The sequence below is a fragment of the Cervus elaphus genome, chromosome 6 (assembly GCF_910594005.1).
Source record: "Cervus elaphus chromosome 6, mCerEla1.1, whole genome shotgun sequence".
In the NCBI taxonomy this organism is placed as follows: Eukaryota; Metazoa; Chordata; class Mammalia; order Artiodactyla; family Cervidae; genus Cervus; species Cervus elaphus.
In genome coordinates this window covers 20,667,685-20,691,786 of record NC_057820.1, presented here as the reverse complement: position 1 = coordinate 20,691,786, position 24,102 = coordinate 20,667,685, and positions in this window count along the sequence as shown.

Here is a 24,102-nt window from a genome sequence, read left to right as displayed (position 1 = left end):
GGTTTGATTCCTGGGTCGGGAAGATCCCCTGGAGAAGGGATTGGCTACTCACTCCAGTATTCTTGGGCTTCCCTTGTGGCTCAGCTGGCAAAGAATCTGCTTGCAATGCGGGAGACCTGGGTTCAATCCCCAGGTTGGGAAGATCCCCTGGAGAAGTGAAAGGCTACCCACTGCAGTATTCTGGCCTGGAGAATTCCATGAACTGTCATAGACTATGGGGTCGCAAAGAGTTGGACTTGACCGAGCAGCTTTCACATTTCACTTTCACACGTAAATTACCTTGCCAAGCACCTGAAACAGAATGAAGACTCAGTTATTATCAGCTGCTATTATTACCTAAGCCAGTCTCCCCATTTTCCAAATGAGAAACTATAGACAAGCTGTGGTTTGCATCTGTTTGGATGTCTACTCACCATGCCCTCCTCTGAAAACCGGCTTCCACCAACAGTGATGGGTTCCTTGACACTAACAAAGATGAGCCCCTGACAGTTCAGTGAGAGAAAAATGAAAGGCTCAGTGTTATGTCTTACTTCTTGCAAAGTAAAGAGATTAGCTGCCCTGTTCCTCAAGATATTCCAGTTTCTGCTCCTGTCTGAGAGGCACAACACTTCCTGTCCTTGGATGACGTAAGATTTCCCTGCAAACTCAATAATGTGCTCACTCTTCCTTAAGAAGTGTTTGAGCACATGTCTGTAAATGGCAACCAAAAGTGTTCTATGACATTCTGAGTTATTGCATATGCCTGGTGCCATATGACGAACTACTGAGAAAACTGGTATTAGAGTCTTTTGTAACTTCATGGAGACAGCAATGTCTTTGCGATTTAAAAGCCTTGTGTTGGAATCCCAGCACTGCCTATTACCACCAGAATGACACGTGCCCTTGACGAGTCACAATTGGGTCTTCATTCCATCAGTGTGGTCAGTTCTGGGACTCTTCAGTCAGTTCAGTCGATCAGTCGTGTCCGACTCTTTGAGACCCCATGGACTGCAGTGTGCCAGGCCTCCCTGTCCAACACCAACTCCCAGAGTTTACTCAGACTCATGCCCATTGAGTTGGTGATGCCAACAAACCATCTCATTCTCTGTCGTCCCCTTCTCTTCCCATCTTCAATCTTTCCCAGCATCAGTGTCTTTTCAGACGAGTCAGCTTTTCACATCAGGTGGCCAAAGGATTGGAGTTTCAGCTTCAGCATCAGTCCTTCCAATGTATATTCAGGACTGGTTTCCTTTAGGATGTACTGGATCTCCTTGCAGTCCAAGGGACTCTCAAGAGTCATATCCAACACTGCTGTTCAAAAGCATCAAATTTTCAGCACTCAGCTTTCTTTTTTTTTTTTATTGTATGCAGTTTGTTTTTTTATTTTTTTATTAGTTGGAGGCTAATTACTTCAACAAGACAAGGGTGCCCACTCTCAGCTTTCTTTATAGTCCAACTCTCACATCCATACATGACTACTGGAAAAACCATAGCCTTCACTAGATGGACCTTTGTTGGCAAAGTAACATCTCTGCTTTTTAATATGCTGTCTAGGTTGGTCATAACTTTTCTCCCAAGGAGTAAGTGTCTTTTAATTTCATGGCTGCAGTCACCATCTGCAGTGATTTTGGAGCCCCCCAAAATTAAAGTCAGCCACTGTTTCCACTGTTTCCCCATCTATTTGCCATGAAGTGATGGGACTGAATGCCATGATCTTAGTTTTCTGAATGTTGAGCTTTAAGCCAACTTTTTCACTCTCCTTTTTCACTTTCATCAAATCTGTGACTCTTGAAGACTTCCAAAACAGTCGCTGTTGTAGTTCGTTGTTTCAGTTCTCCTGTCAGAGGAATTGTCTTGAAATATCTCTTAGGATAGGACTTCATAGCTATCAGAAGATATGATGGAGGTTAGGGTTGAGAGGAACTCAGTACAAATCCAAATAATCCAGTAAATCAGTTAGAACAGGCACACCTTGGAGATGTTGTGGGACTGTTTCCAGACCACCACAATGAAGCAAATATTGCAATAAAGTGAGTCACATAGTTTTTGGTTTTCAAGTCTGTTTGAAAATTATGTTTACACTATATCATAGTCTATTAATACTCTTGAGAGTCCCTTGGACTGCAAGGAGAGCAAACCAGTCAATCCTAAAGGGAATCAACCCTGAATTTTCACTGAAAGGACTGCTAGATAGCATCACTAACTCAATGGACATAAATTTGACCAATCTCCAGGAGATAATGAAGGACAGGGAAGCCTGTACACTGCAGTCTGTGGAGTCTCAAAGACTTAGGACGTTACTTAGGGACTGAACAAAAATAAAATTAAGCGTGCGCTGCCATTATTTCTAAAAAAAAATACAGATCTTAAATTTAAAATACTTTATTGCTAAAAAATGCTAACCATCATCTGAGCCTTCAGTGAAATGTGATCTTTTTGCAATAACAATATCAAACTTGACTGATCACAGATCATCACAACAATTACAATAATAATGAAAAACTTTTAAATATTGTGAGAATTACCAAAATGTGACACTGAGACACAGAGTAAACAGATGCTGTTGGAAAACTGGTGCCGACAGTCTTTTTTGACACAGTTGTCACAAAATTTCAATTTGTAAAAATATAGTATCTATGAAGTGTAAAAACAAGGGATGCTTGTACTCAAGATTATTCGCATTGTACAAAACCCTATCTTAGTTAGTGGAGATGTACTTGATGATACAGAACATCAACATCTAAGGTTTCCACAGTCTCAGAACTGGATTAGGTACATGTAACTAATATAAAATGGATGTGTATGTGCTAAGTCACTTCAGTCATGTCCAACTCTATGCAACCCTATGGACTGGTGCCCTTTGGGCTCCTCTGTCCATGGGATTCTCCAGGCAAGAATACTGGAGTGGATTGCCATGTCCTCTTCCAAGGGATCTTCCCCACTCAGGGATTGAACCCACGTTTCTTATGTCTCCTGCATTGGCAAGCAGGTTATTTACCACTAGTGCCAACTGGGAAGCCCATTATAAAGTGTATATCAGCAAGTAATGCTAAAACATTATCACTGTGGGTGAAACTACAATAGGAAACCACTGTGGGGAAAACTAACAATGCCCCAGGGTTGTACCTTTAAATCCACAACACACAAAATTTAAGAATCCACAAGTCTTTTCTTCATACAATTATGTTCACACACACACACACACACACACACACACACAAAAAGGATGTTCTCGTGGTATGGGTTTTTTAATTTAATTTTGGTTATAATGTTCATTTTTTTATAATTTTGGTTATAATATTCATGAATTTGAACAAACTCCAGGAGACAGTGTAGGACAACGAAGCCTGGTGTGCTGCAGTCCCTGGGGTCACAAAGAGTCAGATACAACTTAGCAACTGAACAATAACAACAATTCATTGTTTCAGTTGTATTTGATATCCTCTAACCCTGGCATAGGCTTGGATTACTGTGATATTGAATGGTTTGCCTTGGAAACGAACAGAGATCATTCTGTCATTTTTGAGATTGCATCCAAGTGCTGCATTTCGGACTCTTTTGTTGACCATGATGGCTACTCCATTTCTTCTAAGGGATTCCTGCCCACAGTAGTAGATATAATGGTCATCTGAGTTAAATTCACCCATTCCAGTCCATTTTAGTTCGCTGATTCCTAGAATGTTGACATTCACTCTTGCCATCTCCTGTTTGATCACTTCCAATTTACCTTGATTCATGGACCTAACATTCCAGGTTCCTATGCAATATTGCTCTTTACAGCATCGGACCTTGCTTCTATCACCAGTCACAACTGAGTAGTGTTTTTGCCTTGGCTCCAGCCCTTCATTCTTTCTGGAGTTATTTCTCCATTGATCTCCATTAGCATATCGGGCACCTACTGACCTGGGGAGTTCCTCTTTCAGTATCCTATCATTTTGCCTTCTCATACTGTTCATGGGGTTCTCAAGGCAAGAATACTGAAGTGGTTTGCCATTCCCTTCTCCAGTGGACCACATTCTGTCAGACCTCTCCACTGTGACCCGACTGTCTTGGGTGGCCCCAACAGCATGGCTTAGTTTCACTGATAGACAGAGAGCCTGATGAACTATGGACAGAGGTTAGTGGCATTGTACAGCAGACAAGGATCAAGACCATCCCCACGGAAAAGAAATGCAAAAAGGCAAGATGGTTGTCTGAGGCAGCCTTACAAATAGCTGTGAGAAGAAGAGAAGCGAAAAGCAAAGGAGAAAAAGAAAGATATTCCCATTTTAATGCAGAGTTCCAAAGAATAGCCAGGAGAGATAAGAAAGCCTTCCTCAGCGATCAATGCAAAGAAATAGAGGAAAACAACAGAATGGGAAAGAGTAGAGATCTCTTCAAGAAAATCAGAGATATCAAGGGAACATTTCAGGCAAAGATGGGTTTGATAAAGGACAGAAATGGTATGGACCTAACAGAAGCAGAAGACATTAAGAAGAGGTGGCAAGAATACACAGAAGAACTGTACAAAAAAGATCTTCATGACCCAGATAATCATGATGGTGTGATCACTCACCTAGAGCCAGACATCCTGGAATGTGAAGTCAAGTGGGCCTTAGAAAGCATCACTACGAACAAAGCTAGTGGAGGTGATGGAATTCCAGTTGAGTTATTTCAAATCCTGAAAGATGATGCTGTGAAAGTGCTGCACTCAATATGCCAGCAAATTTGGAGAACTCAGCAGTGACCACAGGACTGGAAAAGGTCAGTTTTCATTCCAATCCCTAAGAAAGGCAATGCCAAAGAAGGCTCAAACTACTGTACAATTGCACTCATCTCTCACATTAGTAAAGTAATGCTCAGAATTCTCCAAGTCAGGCTTCAGCAATACGTGAACTGTGAACTTCCAGTTGTTCAAGCTGGTTTTAGAAAAGGCAGAGGAACCACAGATCAAATTGCCAATATCCACTGGATCATCGAAAAAGCAAGAGAGTTCCAGAAAAACATCTATTTCTGTTTTATTGACTATGCCAAAGTCTTTGACTGTGTGGATCACAATAAACTGTGGAAAATTCTCAAAGAGATGGGAATACCAGACCACCTGATCTGCCTCTTGAGAAATCTGTATGCAGGTCAGGAAGCAACAGTTAGAACTGGACATGGAACAACAGACTGTTTCCAAATAGGAAAAGGAGTACGTCAAGGCTGTATATTGTCACCCTGCTTATTTAACTTATATGCAGAGTACATCATGAGAAATGCTGGGCTGGAAGAAGCACAAGCCAGAATCAAGATTGCCGGGAGAAATATCAATAACCTCAGATATGCAGATGACACCACCCTTATGGCAGAGAGTGAAGAGGAACTAAAAAGCCTCTTGATGAAATTGAAAGAGGAGAGTGAAAAAGTTGGCTTAAAGCTCAACATTCAGAAAACGAAGATCAAGGCATCTGGTCCCATCACCTCATGGGAAATAGATGGGGAGACAGTGGAAACAGTGTCAGACTTTATTTTTTGGGGCTCCAAAATCACTGCAGATGGTGATTGCAGCCATGAAATTAAAAGACGCTTACTCCTTGGAAGAAAAGTTATGACCAACCTAGACAGCATATTAAAAAGCAGAGACATTACTTTGCCAACAAAGGTCCATCTAGTCAAGGCTATGGTTTTTCCAGTGGTCATGTATGGATGTGAGAGTTGGACTGTGAAGAAAGCTGAGCGCTGAAAAATTGATGCTTTTGAACTGTGGTGTTGAAGACTCTTGAGAGTCCCTTGGACTGCAAGGAGATCCAACCAGTCCATCCTAAAGGAGATCAGTCCTGGATATTCATTGGAAGGACTGATGCTGAAGCTGAAACTCCAGTACTTTGGCCACCTCATGTGAAGAGCTGGCTCATTGGAAAAGACCCTGATGCTGGGAGGGATTGGGGGCAGGAGGAGGAGGGGACGACAGAGGATGAGACGGTTGGATGGCATCACTGACTTGATGGGCATGAGTTTGAGTCAACTCCAGGAGTTGATGATGGACAGGGAGGCCTGGCGTACTGCGATTCATGGGGTTGCAAAGAGTCAGACACGACTGAGCGACAGAACTGAACTGAACCGAAACCTGGCATTGCTAAGCTCTGAGCTTGTGTGCTTTACTATATGTTCCTTCAGCTCCTGGGGGCCTCAGTTTTCTCTTTCAATGATCTTTAAAATCCTTTCCCTCTCAACTGTACCAGATTCTATGATCCAAACATTTTTACTAAACCACAACTCATGGCATTTTTTGTCCTGTTCACGTCTTAGGGACAAGCAACGAAAGTATTGCTGAAAGGGAGAGTGAACAGCAGATGAGAAAGGACAGGAGAATGGCCCAATCTACCCTCAACTTAGGTGATCTGAGATTCACACTTCCCTCGTGTGATGGTGTTTTTGAGAATCCTCCACCTTTCATGCCTGTCATCTTTCCAGGTGACCCAGTGATAAAGAATCCACTTGCCAATGCAGGAAACACAGGCAGGTTCAATCCTGAGGTGGGAAGATCCCCTGAAGGAGGAAATGGCGATCCACTCCAGTATTCCTGCCTGGAAAATTCCGTGGACAGAGGAGCCTGGCAGACTATAGTCCGTGGGGTCACAAAAGTCGAACACCATTGAGCACACACACATTCATTCTCTCATTTTGATTGGAAAATAATTCTTTTTTTTTTTTCTTCTTCAGAATCCTTCCCCCATTGATACCATACGTGCCAAGTCGCTTGAGTCATATCTGACTCTTTGCTACCCTATGGACTGTAGCCCACCAGGTCCCTCTGTCCATAGGATTCTTTCTTTTTTTTTTATTATTATTATTATTTTTTTTTTCCAGTGGGTTTTGTCACACATTGACATGAATCAGCCATGGATCTACATGTATTCCCAATCCCGATCCCCCCTCCCACCTCCCTCTCCACCCGATTCCTCTGGGTCTTCCCAGTGCACCAGGCCGGAGCACTTGTCTCATGCATCCCACCTGGGCTGGTGATCTGTTTCACCATAGATAGTATACATGCTGTTCTTTTGAAATATCCCACCCTCACATTCTCCCACAGAGTTCAAAAGTCTGTTCTGTATTTCTGTGTCTCTTTTTCTGTTTTGCATATAGGGTTATCGTTATCACCTTTCTAAATTCCATATATATGTGTTAGTATGCTGTAATGTTCTTTATCTTTCTGGCTTACTTCACTCTGTATAATGGGCTCCAGCTTCATCCATCTCATTAGGACTGGTTCAAATGAATTCTTTTTAATGGCTGAGTAATATTCCATGGTGTATATGTACCACAGCTTCCTTATCCATTCATCTGCTGATGGGCATCTAGGTTGCTTCCATGTCCTGGCTATTATAAACAGTGCTGCGATGAACATTGGGGTGCACGTGTCTCTTTCAGATCTGGTTTCCTCAGTGTGTATGCCCAGAAGTGGGATTGCTGGGTCATATGGCAGTTCTATTTCCAGTTTTTTAAGAAATCTCCACACTGTTTTCCATAGCGGCTGTACTAGTTTGCATTCCCACCAACAGTGTAAGAGGGTTCCCTTTTCTCCACACCCTCTCCAGCATTTATTGCTTGTAGACTTTTGGATAGCAGCCATCCTGACTGGCGAGTAATGGTACCTCATTGTGGTTTTGATTTGCATTTCTCTAATAATGAGTGATGTTGAGCATCTTTTCATGTGTTTGTTAGCCATCTGTATGTCTTCTTTGGAGAAATGTCTGTTTAGTTCTTTGGCCCATTTTTTGATTGGGTCATTTATTTTTCTGGAATTGAGCTGCAGGAGTTGCTTGTATATTTTTGAGATTAATCCTTTGTCTGTTTCTTCATTTGCTATTATTTTCTCCCAATCTGAGGGCTGTCTTTTCACCTTACTTATAGTTTCCTTTGTGGTGCAAAAGCTTTTAAGTTTCATTAGGTCCCATTTGTTTAGTTTTGCTTTTATTTCCAATATTCTGGGAGGTGGGTCATAGAGGATCTTGCTGTGATTTATGTCGGAGAGTGTTTTGCCTATGTTCTCCTCTAGGAGTTTTATAGTTTCTGGTCTTAGATTTAGATCTTTAATCCATTTTGAGTTTATTTTTGTGTATGGTGTTAGAAAGTGTTCTAGTTTCAGGCTTACATCAAGAAACAAGAAAAAAACCAAATAAATAACCTAACTCTACACCTAAAGCAATTAGAGAAGGAAGAAATGAAGAACCCCAGAGTTAGCAGAAGGAAAGAAATCTTAAAAATCAGGGCAGAAATAAATGCAAAAGAAACTAAAGAGACCATAGCAAAAATCAACAAAGCTAAAAGCTGGTTTTTTTGAAAAAATAAACAAAATTGACAAACCGTTAGCAAGACTCATTAAGAAACAAAGAGAGAAAAACCAAATTAACAAAATTAGAAATGAAAATGGAGAGATCACAACAGACAACACTGAAATACAAAGGATCATAAGAGACTACTACCAGCAGCTCTATGCCAATAAAATGGACAACTTGGATGAAATGGACAAATTCTTAGAAAAGTATAACTTTCCAAAACTGAACCAGGAAGAAATAGAAGATCTTAACAGACCCATCACAAGCAAGGAAATTGAAACTGTCATCAAAAATCTTTCAGCAAACAAAAGCCCAGGACCAGATGGCTTCACAGCTGAATTCTACCAAAAATTTAGAGAGGAGCTAACACCTATCTTACTCAAACTCTTCCAGAAAATTGCAGATGAAGGTAAGCTTCCAAACTCATTCTATGAGGCCACCATCACCCTAATTCCAAAACCAGACAAAGATGCCACAAAAAAAGAAAACTACAGACCAATATCACTGATGAACATAGATGCAAAAATCCTTAACAAAATTCTAGCAAACAGAATCCAACAACATATTAAAAAAATCATACACCATGACCAAGTGGGCTTTATCCCAGGAATGCAAGGATTCTTTAATATCCGCAAATCAATCAATGTAATACACCACATTAACAAATTGAAAGATAAAAACCATATGATTATCTCAATAGATGCAGAGAAAGCCTTTGACAAAATTCAACACCCATTTATGATTAAAACTCTCCAAAAAGCAGGAATAGAAGGAACATACCTCAACATAATAAAAGCTATATACGACAAACCCACAGCAAGCATCACCCTCAATGGTGAAAAATTGAAGGCATTTCCCCTGAAATCAGGAACAAGACAAGGGTGCCCACTCTCACCACTACTATTCAACATAGTGTTGGAAGTTCTGGCCACAGCAATCAGAGCAGAAAAAGAAGTAAAAGGAATCCAGATAGGAAAAGAAGAAGTAAAACTCTCACTGTTTGCAGATGACATGATCCTCTATATAGAAAACCCTAAAGACTCTACCAGAAAATTACTAGAACTAATCAACAAATATAGTAAAGTTGCAGGATATAAAATTAACACACAGAAATCCCTTGCATTCCTATATACTAACAATGAAAAAACAGAAAGAGAAATTAAGGAAACAATACCATTCACCATTGCAACAAAAAGAATAAAATACTTAGGAGTATATCTACCTAAAGAAACAAAGGACCTATACATAGAAAACTATAAAACACTGATGAAAGAAATCAAAGAGGACACAAACAGATGGAGAAACATACCGTGTTCATGGATTGGAAGAATCAATATTGTCAAAATGGCTATTCTACCCAAAGCAGTCTATAGATTCAATGCAATCCCTATCAAGCTACCAACGGTATTTTTCACAGAACTAGACCAAAGAATTTCACAATTTGTATGGAAATACAAAAAACCTCGAATAGCCAAAGTAATCTTGAAAAAGAAGAATGGAACTGGAGGAATCAACCTGCCTGACTTCAGACTCTACTACAAAGCCACAGTCATCAAGACAGTATGGTACTGGCACAAAGACAGAAATATAGATCAATGGAACAGAATAGAAAACCCAGAGATAAATCCACGAACCTATGGACACCTTATCTTTGACAAAGGAGGCAAGGATATACAATGGAGAAAAGACAACCTCTTTAACAAGTGGTGCTGGGAAAACTGGTCAACCACTTGTAAAAGAATGAAACTAGAACACTTTCTGGAAAATAATTCTTTAAAACTAGATGCATCTGTCATTAACTAGAGAGTATAGAAGGGGAGTTAGGGGCTCAGACTTGGAGCCAGACTAGAATTAGAATCCCAACTCTGTCTCTTATTAGCTGTGTGACCCAGGGCAAGTTATTAACCTTCTCTGTATTTCCATGTCCTCACGTGTAAGACAAGAGTGAAATGCAGAGTCTATCTTACAGAGTTGTGAGGATTACTTGCAGCACTTAAAAGTGTCTATAGCACAAAATAAGTGTTCTAGAATATTAGCATTTTGATGAAATAAGTGCATTTTATACATTTCCATGAATGAGACTTCACTTGATCCTGAGATGGAGGGTCTCAGGGATTATCCTCATTTCACTGATCAGAGAGAATCACTGGTTTAACTGAGGTTAGAGCCATGCTAGTGTCAGAACTGAGATTCAAGTCGTGGGAGACTCACCCTAACTGTCCTTTTCTTTTCTACTCTGCTTCAGATGTCTGGAAAAGGTCAGTTTTCAGTCCAATCCCAAAGAAAGGCAGTGCCAAAGAATGCTCAAACTACTGCACAATTGCACTCATCTCACACGCTAGGAAAGTAATGCTCAAAATTCTCCAAGACAGGCTTCAGCAATATGTGAACTGTGAACTTCCAGATGTTCAAGCTGGATTTAGAAAAGGCAGAGGAACCAGAGATCAAATTGCCAACATCTGCTGGATCATTCAAAAAGCAAGGGATTTCCAGAAAAACATCTATTTCTGCTTTATTGACTATGCCAAAGCCTTTGACTGCGTGGATCACAATAAACTGTGGAAAATTCTTCAAGAGATGGGACTACCAGACCACCTGACCTGCCTCTTGAGAAACCTGTATGCATGTCAGGAAGCAACAGTTAGAACTGCACATGGAACAACAAACTGGTTAGAAATAGGAAAAGGAGTATGTCAAGGCTGTATATTGTTACTGTGCTTATTTAACTTAAATGCAGAGTACATCATGAGAAATGCTGGGCATCATGAAGCACAAGCTGGATTCCAGATTGCTGGGAGAAATATCAATAACCTCAGATACGCAGATGACACCACCCTTATGGCAGAAAGCTAAGAAGAATTAAAGAGCCTCTTGATGAAAGTGAGAGGAGAGTGAAAAAGTTGGCTTAAAGCTTAACATTCAGAAAACTAAGATCATGGCATCTGGTCCCATCACTTCACGGCAAATAGATGGAGAAACAGTGGAAACAGTGGCTGACTTTATATTTTTGGGCTCCAAAATCATTGCAGATGGTGATTGCAGCCATGAAATTAAAACTCTCTCCTTGGGAGAAAAGTTATGACCAACCTACACAGCGTATTAAAAAGCAGAGACATTATTTTGCCAACAAAGTTCTGTTTAGTGAAGGCTATGGTTTTTCCAGTGGTCATGTATGGATGTGAGAGTTGGACTATAAGGAAAGCTGAGTACTGAAGAACTGATGCTTTTGAACTGTGGTGTTGGAGAAGACTCTTGAGAGTCCCCTGGACTGCAAGGAGATCCAACCAGTCCATGCTAAAGGAAATCAGTCCTGAATATTCATCAGAAGGACTGATGCTGAAGCTGAAATTCCAGTCCTTTGGCCAACTGATGTGACGAGCTGGCTCATTGGAAAAGACCCTGATGCTGGGAAAGATTGAGGGCAGGAGAAGGGGACGACAGAGGATGAGATGGTTGGATGGCATCACTGATTCAATGGACATGGGTTTGGGTGGACTCTAGGAGTTGGTGATGGACAGGGAGGCCTGACGTGCTGCAGTCCTTGGGGTCGCAAAAAGTCAGACACAACTGAACTGAACTGAACTTAGAGAAAGCCATCAGAGATCTGTATTCTCTCTGAGTTCTGAAAAGTTTAGAGGAGATACATAACAGCACCACTTGATCAGTGTTTGGATCTGCAGCCTTTTCCCTAGAGCTGAACTTCCCTACCCATCTCCACATGGTGTAGAGACTGTCCTATGAGCTGAGGTCCCGCAAGATGGCAAAATGTGTGTTTTGAATAGATAATTCTGAAAAGGGAAAAGTCAGAGAGGGGTTGAATTGTGCTGTTTCACTTTTACTGATACCGAAGAATTGATGCTTTTGAAATGTGGTGCTGGACAAGACTCTTGAGAGTCCCTTGGAGAGCAAGGAGATCAAACCAGTCAATCCTAAAGGAAATCAACCCTGAATTCAATTCATTGGAAGGACTGATGTTGAAGCTACAATACTTTGGCCACCTGCTATGAAGACCTGACTTATTGGACAAGACTCTGATGCTGGGAAAGATTAAGGGCAGGAGGAAAAGGGGGCAACAGAGGATGAGATGGTTGGATGGCATCACTGACTCCGTGGACATGAGTTTGAGCAAACTCAGAGAGATACTGAAGGACAGGGAAGCCTGGCTTGCTGTCAAGCCATGGGGTCGCAAGGAGTCGGACACAACTGAGCTACTGGACAATAACACACATCATCGATCAGATTAGTTGCTCCCTTTAAAAAGAGAAGATGGAGACAGGAAATAAACACATTGCTCCCACACTGTTCCTTCACAGAGCAGACAAAGGACTGGCTGCTCCCTGGGTGGGAGACGTGAGTTAGGGTGTAACTCAGAGACTCCTCCAATCCCTGCAATGTTGTCATGTGGGAAAATGAGGCACACATCTGCCACCTCCCATTCAGCTCAGAGAAATGAAGAGAAGAAGAGCACAAGTGACTGTAATCTTCGATCTTAACATGCAATCTTAACATGAGAACTAGGGAGCAGTTGGTGAATGGTTGGTTCTGACTCTGTCACCACCGGGATCTTTGTTCCTCTTCCCCTGGCGAGGCCACTCCTCTCCCTGAACTTGTCTTCCATCTTGTTCCCTTGTTGACTAAAAACAGATGAACAATGTGAGAGTTGCAGGTTGTTTCATTTGGGAACTAAAGGAAAACTGCAGCCTGGGAGACAGAACCTCAGATAGCTCTGAGACACCGCTCCAAAGAGGTAGTGGTGGTTGTCGGTGTTCAGTTGCTAAGTCACGTCCAACACTTTGCGACACCATGAACTTCAGCACACGCCAGGCTTCCCTGCCCTTCACTATCTCCTTGAGTTTGCTCAAACTCATGTCCATTGAGTCAGTGATGCCATCCAACCATCTCATCCTCTGTTGCCCCATTCTCCCCCTGCCCTCAATCTTCCCCAGAATCAGGGTCTTTTCCAATGAGTCAGCTGTTCGTATCTGGTAGCCAAAGTACTGGAGCTTCAGTTTCAGCACCAGTCCTTCCAATGAATATTCAGGGTTGATTTTCTTTAGGATTGACCGCTTCAAGCTGCTTGCTGACCAAGGGACTCTCAAGAGTTTTCTTCAGCACCGCAGTTTGAAAGCATCAGTGCATCAGTACTCAGCCTTCTTTATGACCCAACTCTCAGATCCATACACGACTACCAGAAAAACCATAGCTTTGACTCTGTAGAGCTAGAGGTAGTGGGGGTGGGTCAATATATGTGATTTTGGTGAAGGGGATGTGAAATGAAATCAAGCACTTATTTTACAAAAGTTTTTTTTCTGCTAGTCTCGAGGAATAGATGTCACCTCGAAGGGATTTAGTACTTTTCTAGATATGAGGAGATGCAAGTATTGGGATCATGAAATCAGTTCCTAAAAATATCTAAGTATATAAAGTTTCTCTGGAGCACAAAGTGCCTCACTCTCTACCCTCAACTCCCTTCTGGCCATGTGGAAGGTCAACAGCTGCAGTAGCACAAGATTCAATCTTCGCAGAGGCAGATGGCAAATCCCCTTGGCAAGTGCCAATCTGTAGTTGACACCCTCTTGGCAAATGGAGTAGAAGTAAAGCCCCATTCAAGAAAGGTGAGGAATGGGGTAAAATGACTTCTCCAACATAAACTGTGATCTGAACTGCCTTCTATCACTTTTAAAATCATAGATAGCATTTATTATCAATCTAAAAGGGACAAACAATATACAGTAATCATGACGGGTAGCTGTTGGGATTTGCTTTGAAGACTTCCCCTGCCCTATTTACTATACCTATTTTCTCCAGACCCTGTGGACGATGTGTGTGTGTGTGTGGGGGGGGGGAGATACATGTTTGATTTGCTTCAAGGTTGTCTGAGTATTTGAGCAATAGCCTATAGAAAGGGAGTGGCCCATCCTGTGAAAAAATTGAAGGCTGCTGATAATTAACAAGGTTAGAATAGGAAGCTTACTTAAGGGTATTAATTTTGGTTTGTGACAACTTGTTTTTGACAACTTTGGTTTTCATTTTGTCTGCTTTTTTATCTGGGGCACCAAAACACTGCTGTGAGGGCACTAAGAAATCCAGTCCTAGAGATTTAGACTGGAGAGTAGCAGGTGCTTTTCCTCCCCCACATTTCCTTCATTCCAGCCCCATACCCAATATCTCTTGTGTTCACTGTCTTTCACACACACACACACACAGATGCTGGGTCCACTGCAGTGTCACTGAAGCAGGGAGGGAGTTATATGGCTATATTTCAACTTCTTGACTCAAAATACTGGCCAACTGCATTTTCAGACTCAAAACACAGGCAAAGTGCCATCAGGTTCCAGTCAAAACCAACCCCCACCTCACGGGGGCTCAGGCCAGATGTGAATGCAGCAGTTCAGAGGTGAGGCAATTATGTGCAAGAACCATGTGACAGAGCTTTTCCCAAAATGGACTTATTTAAGAGAAACATTTTGGTGTTTATAGGACTTCAGCTCTGCTTTCTGGAGATTTTCCATCACTATAAACACTGACATACATACATATGAACAAGCACGGACTTTTAAAATTGTGTTCAGCATATGTAATTTCATTAAGTCATCTTATTTGTTAGAAATGGGAGAAATTAATGACACAATATCAAAATGTTGGCAGTCGAGACAGTCACATTGACAAACACTCTATGGAAACTGGAGCCCATACTCTGGTGTCAATAACATGAGTTGGGGAAACTTGGAGCTGTTGGTCATGTTTGGATAATTTTATAAGGCAGAGGTGGATGGCCTGCCTGGCAGGGGAAGATGCCCCAAGAGATATCTGAGCCCTTTGGGGCTCTGCTTTCTATTTCCTTTGATCTCAAGCTCACTTTGTGACATTTCCAAGGGACAACAGCATGTCACAAAGAGAAGTTTAAGGGTGGATAGGTTAGGCTGAGAACACTTGGAAGTTGCCCGTTGCCTCTCAAGTCATCAGTAGTTATTTCCTCTAGTAGAGTGGTATAGGAGTTTGGGGGGTTTTGTTTTGTTTTTATTAAAATATAGTTGATTTATTAGGTTGGCTAAAAAAACTTCATTCAGGTTTTTCCATAAGATGTAACAGAAAAAGCCACATGAAGTTCTTTGGCCAATCCAACACAGTGTTGTGTTAATTCCTTCTGTACACAAAATGTATCAGTTATACACATATATACATTCTTTTTTATGTCCTTTTCCATTATGGTTTATCACAAGATATTAAATATAGTTCCCTGAGCTATACAGTGCATGAGTGCCCAGTCATTCAGTTGTGTCCAAGTCTTTGTGGACTATAGCCCGCCAGGCTCCTCTGTTCATGAGATTTCCCTGAAAAGAATGCTGGAGTGGGTTGCCATTTCCCCCTCCAGGGGGTCTTCCTGGCCCAGGGATTGAACCTGCCTGTCCTGAATTGACAGGTGGATTCTTTTACCACTGAACCACCTGGGAAGTCCCGGGTTATACAGTAAGACCTTGTTTATCCACCCTATATTAGGAGTTTGGGATTAGCAGATACAAACAGATAACAAAATGACCCCACAGTGTGAGAACAAGGGTCAAATCACCCAAACGTGAGTATGTTGATTTAAATTAAAATGTTATATTTTATTTATATTTTTAAAAATCTTAAAGAATATTGGAGTCTATTATTCTTCCTTAGATCTCTTGCAGCTTTCTGGAATAAATCTGAATCTGTGAGAAGGCTCAATAGCCCAAGAATTGCTATCAAGCACATATAGATGATGGTCTACAAACGGAATTAGGATACAAAGGGAAAAAAAAGTGTAAAATGGAATGACTGAAAATACACATTCAATATTTAATGAGTGAAAGAATTTTCTTTTACATTTATTGAATTTCTAGGAAAATGACAGTCAAGTCTTAGACATTAATGACTGATGAAAAATAATTATTTTGCTTATAAAGCTACTTACTCAAGAAAAGAAAAGAAAAACATCTGTTTTGAACCACCAAAAATTTGAATAACGTTAGATGATCAATGACAAGAGGTCCTGAGTAGTAATTTATTCATTAACTGATATAAACAGTAGTGACTAAAAGTGAAGGGACCCTAAATAAGAGGCTCCTCAGTAGTTTGAATGACAGACAGGCAACTTAAGTTTGAGTTTTGGCCCAAGTTTTAAAGGTCTAGCAGCTGATACTAAACCATCAGAAAAATTCCCTCAGTGGACCTAAGAGTTAGGAGAGCTTGGATCTAAGCCTGCACAAATACAGTGGTCACTAGCCATATGTGGCTATTTAATTTCAAGTTAATTAAAACAGAATAAGGACTTACCTTGTTGTCCAGTGGTTAGGGCTTTCCTGGTGGCTCAGAGGGTAAAGAATCTGCCTGTGATGCGGGAGACCCAGGTTCAATGCTTGGGTTGGGAAGATCCCCTGGAGGAGGGCATGGCAACCGACTCCAGTACTCTTGCCTGGAGAATCCCCATGGACAGAGCAGCCTAGCAGGCTGTAGTCTATGGGGTTGCAAAGAGTCAGTCACGACTGAGTGACTAAGCACAGCATAGCACCAGAGGTTAAGACTTCACCATCCAATGCAGGGGGTGAGAGTTTGATCCCGGTTGGGAAACTAAGATCTGACATGCCTTGTGGCCAGAAAACCAAAACATAAACAGAAGTAATATTGCAACAAATTCAATAAAGACTTCTAAAAATGGTCCACATCAAAAAAATCTTTTACAAAAATTAAAATGGAATAAAATTAAAAATTCAGTTCCTTACCCCAACAAACCACATTTCAAGTGCCCAATAGCCACATCTGTCTAGTGGCTACCTTACTAAACAGCACAGACATAGAACATTACATCGTCACAGAAAGTTCTCTTCGACAGTGATGACCTAAGGGATAAATAGGAAGTAGTTTTACTTTGAACCTTTAGAAAAATGTTTTCCGTTTTATGTCCCTCATCTGGGTGTGGTGCACTATCAAAGATATACAGAAAAAATATAATACGTATAAAATAGAAAGATGTTCATGCCTGCATGTGTGCTAAGTCCCTTCAGTGGTGTTCCACTCTCTGTGACCCCATGGACTGCAGCCCTCCAGGCTCCTCTGTCCATGGGATTCTCCAAGCAAGAATATTGGAGTGGGTTGCCATTTACTCCTCCAGGGGATCTTCCTGACCCAGGGATAAAGCCCGAGTTTCTTGCATCTCCTTCATTGGCAGCAAGGTTCTTTACCACTAGCACCACCAGGGAAGCCCCAAAATAGAAAGATATATATAATTTTTGTGTTGTTGTTGTCCAGTCACTTAATTGTGCCAACTCTTTGCTACACCATGACTGCAGCACGCCAGGAATCCTTGTCCTTCAACCGGAGTTTGCTCTAACTCATGTCCATTGAGTTGGTGATGCGTTGATGCCATCCAGCCATCTTGTCCTCTGTCGTCCCCTTCTGCTCCTGCCCCTTCAATCTTTCCCGGCATTAGGGTCTCCTAAAGAGTTGGCTTCTTGCATATATTTATATAAAATATATAAAGATATAATATTTATCTGAGATCCTTGGTCAATATGTAAGGCTCTAAAAGATGCAGCACCCTCCTGGATAACTAAACTTAAAAAACAATTACAAGTGTAGTTTATTAACCCTGATTTATTTCATACTTAATTTAATATGTTACTCACACTCTAACCTAAAATCTGCCTCAGATCTTTCCTCCTGGCACTGGATCCACTTTTTCCTCACCTGCTATTTATGATACAGATGTTAATTACCAGACCCAGCTGTGCTACTCTTTCAGGCCTTACATGACTTCCCACTGAACGCACCCAACACCTTTCCCTAGATTCTAAACAACTTCCTATGATTACATTAAATCTGTCCCCAGTTATTTCCGATCCATTCAGTCCACTTTTGCAAGCAATTAGTCTTCAGCTCTTTTTGAACGTTTGGAATATGTGCACACACACACGCAGATGATAGATAAGTTAAAAACTGTTAAACCATTTCACCCTGTTTTTCATCAGTAGTTATCTGAATTCCTTTTGAAGATTTTTTTTTGATGTGTGCCATTTTTTCAAGTCTTTATTGAATGTTATAATATTGCTTCCATTTTATGCTTTGGTTTTTTTGGCTGCAAGGCATGTGGGATCTTAGTTCCCTGACCAGGGGTTAAACCTGACCTTCTGCACTGGAAGGTGAAGTCTTAACCACTGGACAGCCAGGGAAGTCCCTCAGTTCCTTTATGATAACTCTGTTCATTCATTTTTCTATAAGGGAATGACTTGACAAATGAAAAACATTTATTACCACCATGTAAACTGTTACAGGAAAGAAAATCTCAGTCCTGTGAAAATTATATTACATACTTATATCTTACAAAGAGGTGAAATGGTTCTCCAAATTTCTTGTTCCTCCTCGTTCCCTTGAGCTATAGATTGATTGCTCTTAAAATAAGTAAAAAATATTTTTAAATAATTATGTCAGAAGGGTAGCCATTTTCAAGGCTAAAATAGAAAGTTGGTATAAACTAGACAAAAGCAGTCAGGTTCAGACTCACCAGTTGCTTCTCCATGTGATGTGGGTCTTCGCCCAGAGAAGCCGAAGGGAAATTGTCAGTCTCTATAACCCAGAGAGAATATACTTGCTTTTTGTTTTGTGAAGGACTTTTGTTGTTGTTCAGTCGCTAAGTTGTGTCTGACTCTTTGCAACCCCATGTATTGTAGCCAGCCAGGCTCCTCTGTCCACCAGATTTCCCGGGTAAGTATTCTGGAATGGATTGACATTTTCTTCCCCAGAGACTCTTTCTCTGGACCAGATGGTCGAACCTGCATCTCCTGCATTGGCCGGCAGATTCTTTACCTCTGAGTAACCAGGAAAGCTCTTTGAAGGACGTGTGTCCCTCTAAAACCCTTTTAACAATTGTTTTTAACTTTCCAGAGTATGCAAGCCTGTGTCAACTGACTGGAGATGCTAATGTCTCTAGCCTAAGAATGAGGTCATGTGTGTGAAATATAGTCTTAGTTATGTGTTTGAAATGTGTAGGTAGCTCTAGGATTTTTTTACTCAGTATCCCATCTACAGAGATGAATGGATAAATGAAAATGAGCACTTAAAACAATTATTTAAAAATAATTATGTCGGAAAAGCAGCTATTTCCAATGCTAAAACAGAAAGTTGTGGATATTTTTTCATTCTTACTTACAAGTCAGTTTAGAGAAGTTCATAACTGAAATAAGCTTTTTGAAGCACAAACTGAGCAATGATGGGTAATCAAGATCATAACGTGGATACATCCAGTGTTAAGGTTGAGAAGTGTTCATCAATTCTGATTGAGAAATCCATAAATACGTAGACTTGTTTACTTAGACATCTTGTAGATTTAAACAAGAATCCTATAAAGACTGAAGAGTGAAGAGTTGCAAGCACTTGCTTTGGAATCCTTCCGTGGCTCAGAACAAATGGTTATGCTTCTCCTTATCACAGGTTTCCTCTCACTGGATGCAGAAGAACTCTGTCCACGCTGTTCTCTTTCTCGTGTGTGGTGAATAGACAGAGATGCCTATGAGTTCATGCACACATACACACTCACACACACACAGTTTACACAAAGTGCTTTTCCAAATACTCTCCCCCACCCAACAAATCTACATTAAACTCCCTCCCATCTCTCTGATGCACCTGCATTCTGATTTTCTGGCTAGGAAAGAGAGAGTGGAAACTTTTGGAAACTATCAAACGCCTCTTAAATCAGCCAGGTAAATGAGTTACACATGGCTTTTAGTGTTCATGGGAACTCCCAAATAATATTGTAAGGAATAAATGCAATCCGCAGTAATGTATGGAAACCTACTGACAGCCCATAGTTTATTCCAGCATTGTGAATCTTCTTGTTGTGGAAATATTTTGTGCACTATAAAATACTATACATCTTTTACTTATTAATGCTATTGGTTTCTATGCATTGTAGCTATCAATTCATTCTCAATTCCCAGTAATCCAAACCTAGTAAATCTTCATGGCTTTCTAATTGTGAATAAGAATGTTAATGATAGTCTTATTTTACAGGTATTATGTAGATAATGGAAACAAAAGTCATAAAATTCCAAGATCTTCAATAAGACTAATAATGGTAAAAATATATTTTATTTGCTAAACAATGGACAGTACTAATTTCTTTTCACAACAATTAGTTTAGTCTTTACAATAGCAGAACCCAAGACTAGGAAAAGTTAAGTAAATGTTAAAGATCTAAAAGTTAATAAAAGGTAGATAGACTCCATCTGAATCCTGATTCAAATCCGAATTAGAACAGCATAACCATTATGACTGACAGATTCACTCTATAAATGGTGCTTACAACTTATGACAATGGACAAAAAGAATGCCATTCTGTGAGATTTTATTATTCCAATTCTATGGATATTGAAAATGAGACCCAAAGATGACAAGTATATTTTCTAAATTTAGATAGCAAATTACAATATTCTTTCATTTTTTGATTCTTTTATTTCATAATTATTTCATGAGTGCTATTTTTATGTATCCACTCCACAATTACTTATGGAGCATTGTGCCAGGCATTCTGTCAAAGCTGGAAATACAAGCTTAAACAAGATCGTTCTGCTGCTTGCTCTCAAAGTGCTCACAGTCTCAGTGCTCACAGTGGGCAGGTGATTCAGCAGGCAAGACAAAGGGATGGGCCAAGATGCCAAGAAGACCAGGTGGTGTCCTACCCTCTCAAAAATTCCCAGCACATCGTACAGAGAGCAGCAGTCAGAAACCTCTATTCTGGACCCAACAGGCAATAGAATTGATTGTTGCTGCCTCAGGCTGACCATCACAGTACAATTACCCAACTGCTAGAAAGCTGGGCTTACAGCCAGGAACCACCCAGAAAATGCAAGAGCCATTTCCTGGCATCTGAGACTAATTGTTCCAAGGCATCTGGTCATAAATTCTATAATCATTTACTGAGCACGTACAATATGCTAGGCACCAAGGATGTAAAGTCACACAGCACACCGAGGGGACACTGATGTGTAAGCCAATGATAGGAATGCAGCACAGACTTGTCCTCAGGGCAACACTGCATTCTCCCAACCCACGTCCCATCAGGAAACAATCCAGATTCCATGCTGATAATAAAACACCAGCCATTGCGAATGCTATATAGTTCAAGGAAATCAGATTAAGAAATTTATAACCAGAATGATCATCCATCTTAACTTGCCCTGGTCGGTTCCCAAATTAATCTTGCATTGGCTTAATGAAGCACCTCCTTGTACCCTCAAAATCAATCTAGTTTGTTTGATAGGCGATATGGTCACCCAACTTGTGTCTAATGGAGATTAATACTTGCTTCACTTTAATATACAGTGCATAGTTTAATTTTCATTTCTGGAACACATGACTCATGCAAGCATAGGGCTAGGTGCTGCCGTCAGCACACCCTTCATGAGAATTAGAGGCAATGATATTATTCCTGCTCTTCAGATGAGAGAAATGAAATTTTAGGGAATTCAGTTACTTGCCCAAGTATCACATAGATATTAAACAGTAATGCTAGGATTTGGGATCTTCATAGCACCTAGTGGAGTAAGTCTGACAACAATATTAAGGACTAAAGAAGACCATCCCTAGAGAAGCTCAAGGCTTCCCTATTGTAAAGGGAATCAGTAAAGAATCTGCCTGCAATGTGAGAGACCTGGGTTTGATCCCTGGGTCAAGAAGATCCCCTGGAAGACGACATGGCAACCCACTCTAGTATTTTTGCCTGGAAAATCCCCATGGATAGAGGAGCCTGGCAGGCTATACTCCATGGGGTCACAAAGAGTCGAACAAGACTGAACTACTAAGTACAGCGCAGAGAAACAGGTGGGAGACAATCAGGACCCGATCCATAAATGTAGACACGATGCTCACCACTGCGGTCACCCTGAGCCCAGAAAAGACTGTATCCTCAGCCATCCCTACCACCCCCTTGTCTATACTCAGCTCTCACCAGCCATTTCTTCAGCTCTGACACCTGAATGATCACAGCATATGCACTACCACATGGAGGGGTGTCTGCAGGCCAAGGGGATGTGTCCTGACCATGCAAACTCTTTGTTACCCAGTCCTCTTCAGAGACCTCCTCGGTCCCTCTTTGTGTCTTTGCAAGTTTCCTTTTTACCTCCTTGCATATTATCATGCCTAAGGGATATGAGAAGAGAACTTTTTTACAGTGAAATGGAACTTTTATGGTCTGTGAAAGATACATCTCTTTTGTTAGTTCCTTTATTTACCTCTATAGTGCAATAAACCGAAGCAGGAAATTACACGTTCAGATTAGGAAACGTTGCAGAAGATGTAGTTAGAGATTTTTGTGGAAATTTGCCCCAGTTGCTCCAACTTTATTCCCATCTTCAATAAATGTTGCTTAATTGGCTTATCTGATAATAAAAGCAATTTATCATGACTGTGGGAAATACAACCAAGAAAGATATAAAAACAAAGTGAAAATTGTAATTTCATCACCAAGAGACTACAGTACTGCTTTATCTTTCTGGATATTTTTCCATGGTAATGAAATGAGATGAAATGTTAGTCACTCAGTCATGTCCAACTCTTTGCAACCCCATGGACTAGGGCTCGCCAGGACCCTCTAGTCCTTGGAATTCTCCTGGCAAGAGTCCAGGAGTGGGTTGCTATTTCCTTTTCCAGGGGATCTTCCCAACCGAGGGGTCGAACCCCAGTCTCCTGCATTGCAGGCAGACTCTTTACCGTTTGAGCCACCAGGAAAGCTCTCATTAAACTTTTGTTAAAATATAAAGTTTTAATTTATATCTTTCTGGATATTTTTCCATGGCAATTCATATGCATATACTATTCATTGTATTATTAAAAATAAAATTGTGACATACTATATTCTTTTCTAAGCTCAATTTCCTTAATGTACTGTAAATATTTTATGTTATACATGTAAATCTATAAAATTTTTTCGTTGTAATATAATAGTAGTCTAATAGGTGGCTCTGTCCCAATTACTTAACCATTCCTAAATAGTAAAATATTTAGAGTTGGTAGCTTATTGTTGGTTATTTGCTATTTCCTTTGCTACTATACAAAATGCTACAACAAAGATTATTACAAATACATTTCTGTGTAGCTTCCCACCCATTTGTTTCTTTTAGATATACTAAAAGTGGAATCTTTTCCATTTTGATTCATATAGTCAGGCTTTATTTAGATAGGTCAGCCAATACACACTCATATCACTCCTGTGTGGAAGGACACCATGGTGCATTCAGTATTAGTGATTATTTTGCTCCTCTGACAAGAATTTTAAAATTTACTGTTACTATTAACTTTAGATATTTTCATAATTAAATAGTGATTAAACTAATTTCATTGCTTAAAAATTAGTTTAATATATCTCTTTGCTGGTAAGCTTAAACATGTGTTTAACAGACTTTTGATTCTCTGTAACTCTTTTCTGAGAATGACCTGTTTATGTCCTTTGCTCATTTTATCTCTAAGGAATCTTTTTCTAAATTATTCATTTGTAAGAATTCTTGATACATTAATGATATAAAATTTTTATCTGTTACTCATGTTCCCAAGGTTTTCCCTGAGTGGTCATCTGTCTTTTGCGGATTGTGAATTTTTTAAATTGATTATGAGGTATGTGTGTATATATTTATATGGATATATTTACATAAGTGTTCATACAGAAAGAACAGATGTGGACAAGAATACAGCTGTGGACAGTCACAGAACATAGGGATAGTTTAATATTCTTGTCACCTCCTCATTCCTACACCTATGAGTAATTATCTAACCCTCCATCTCCAAGGAACTCTTGTGATGTTTGGGT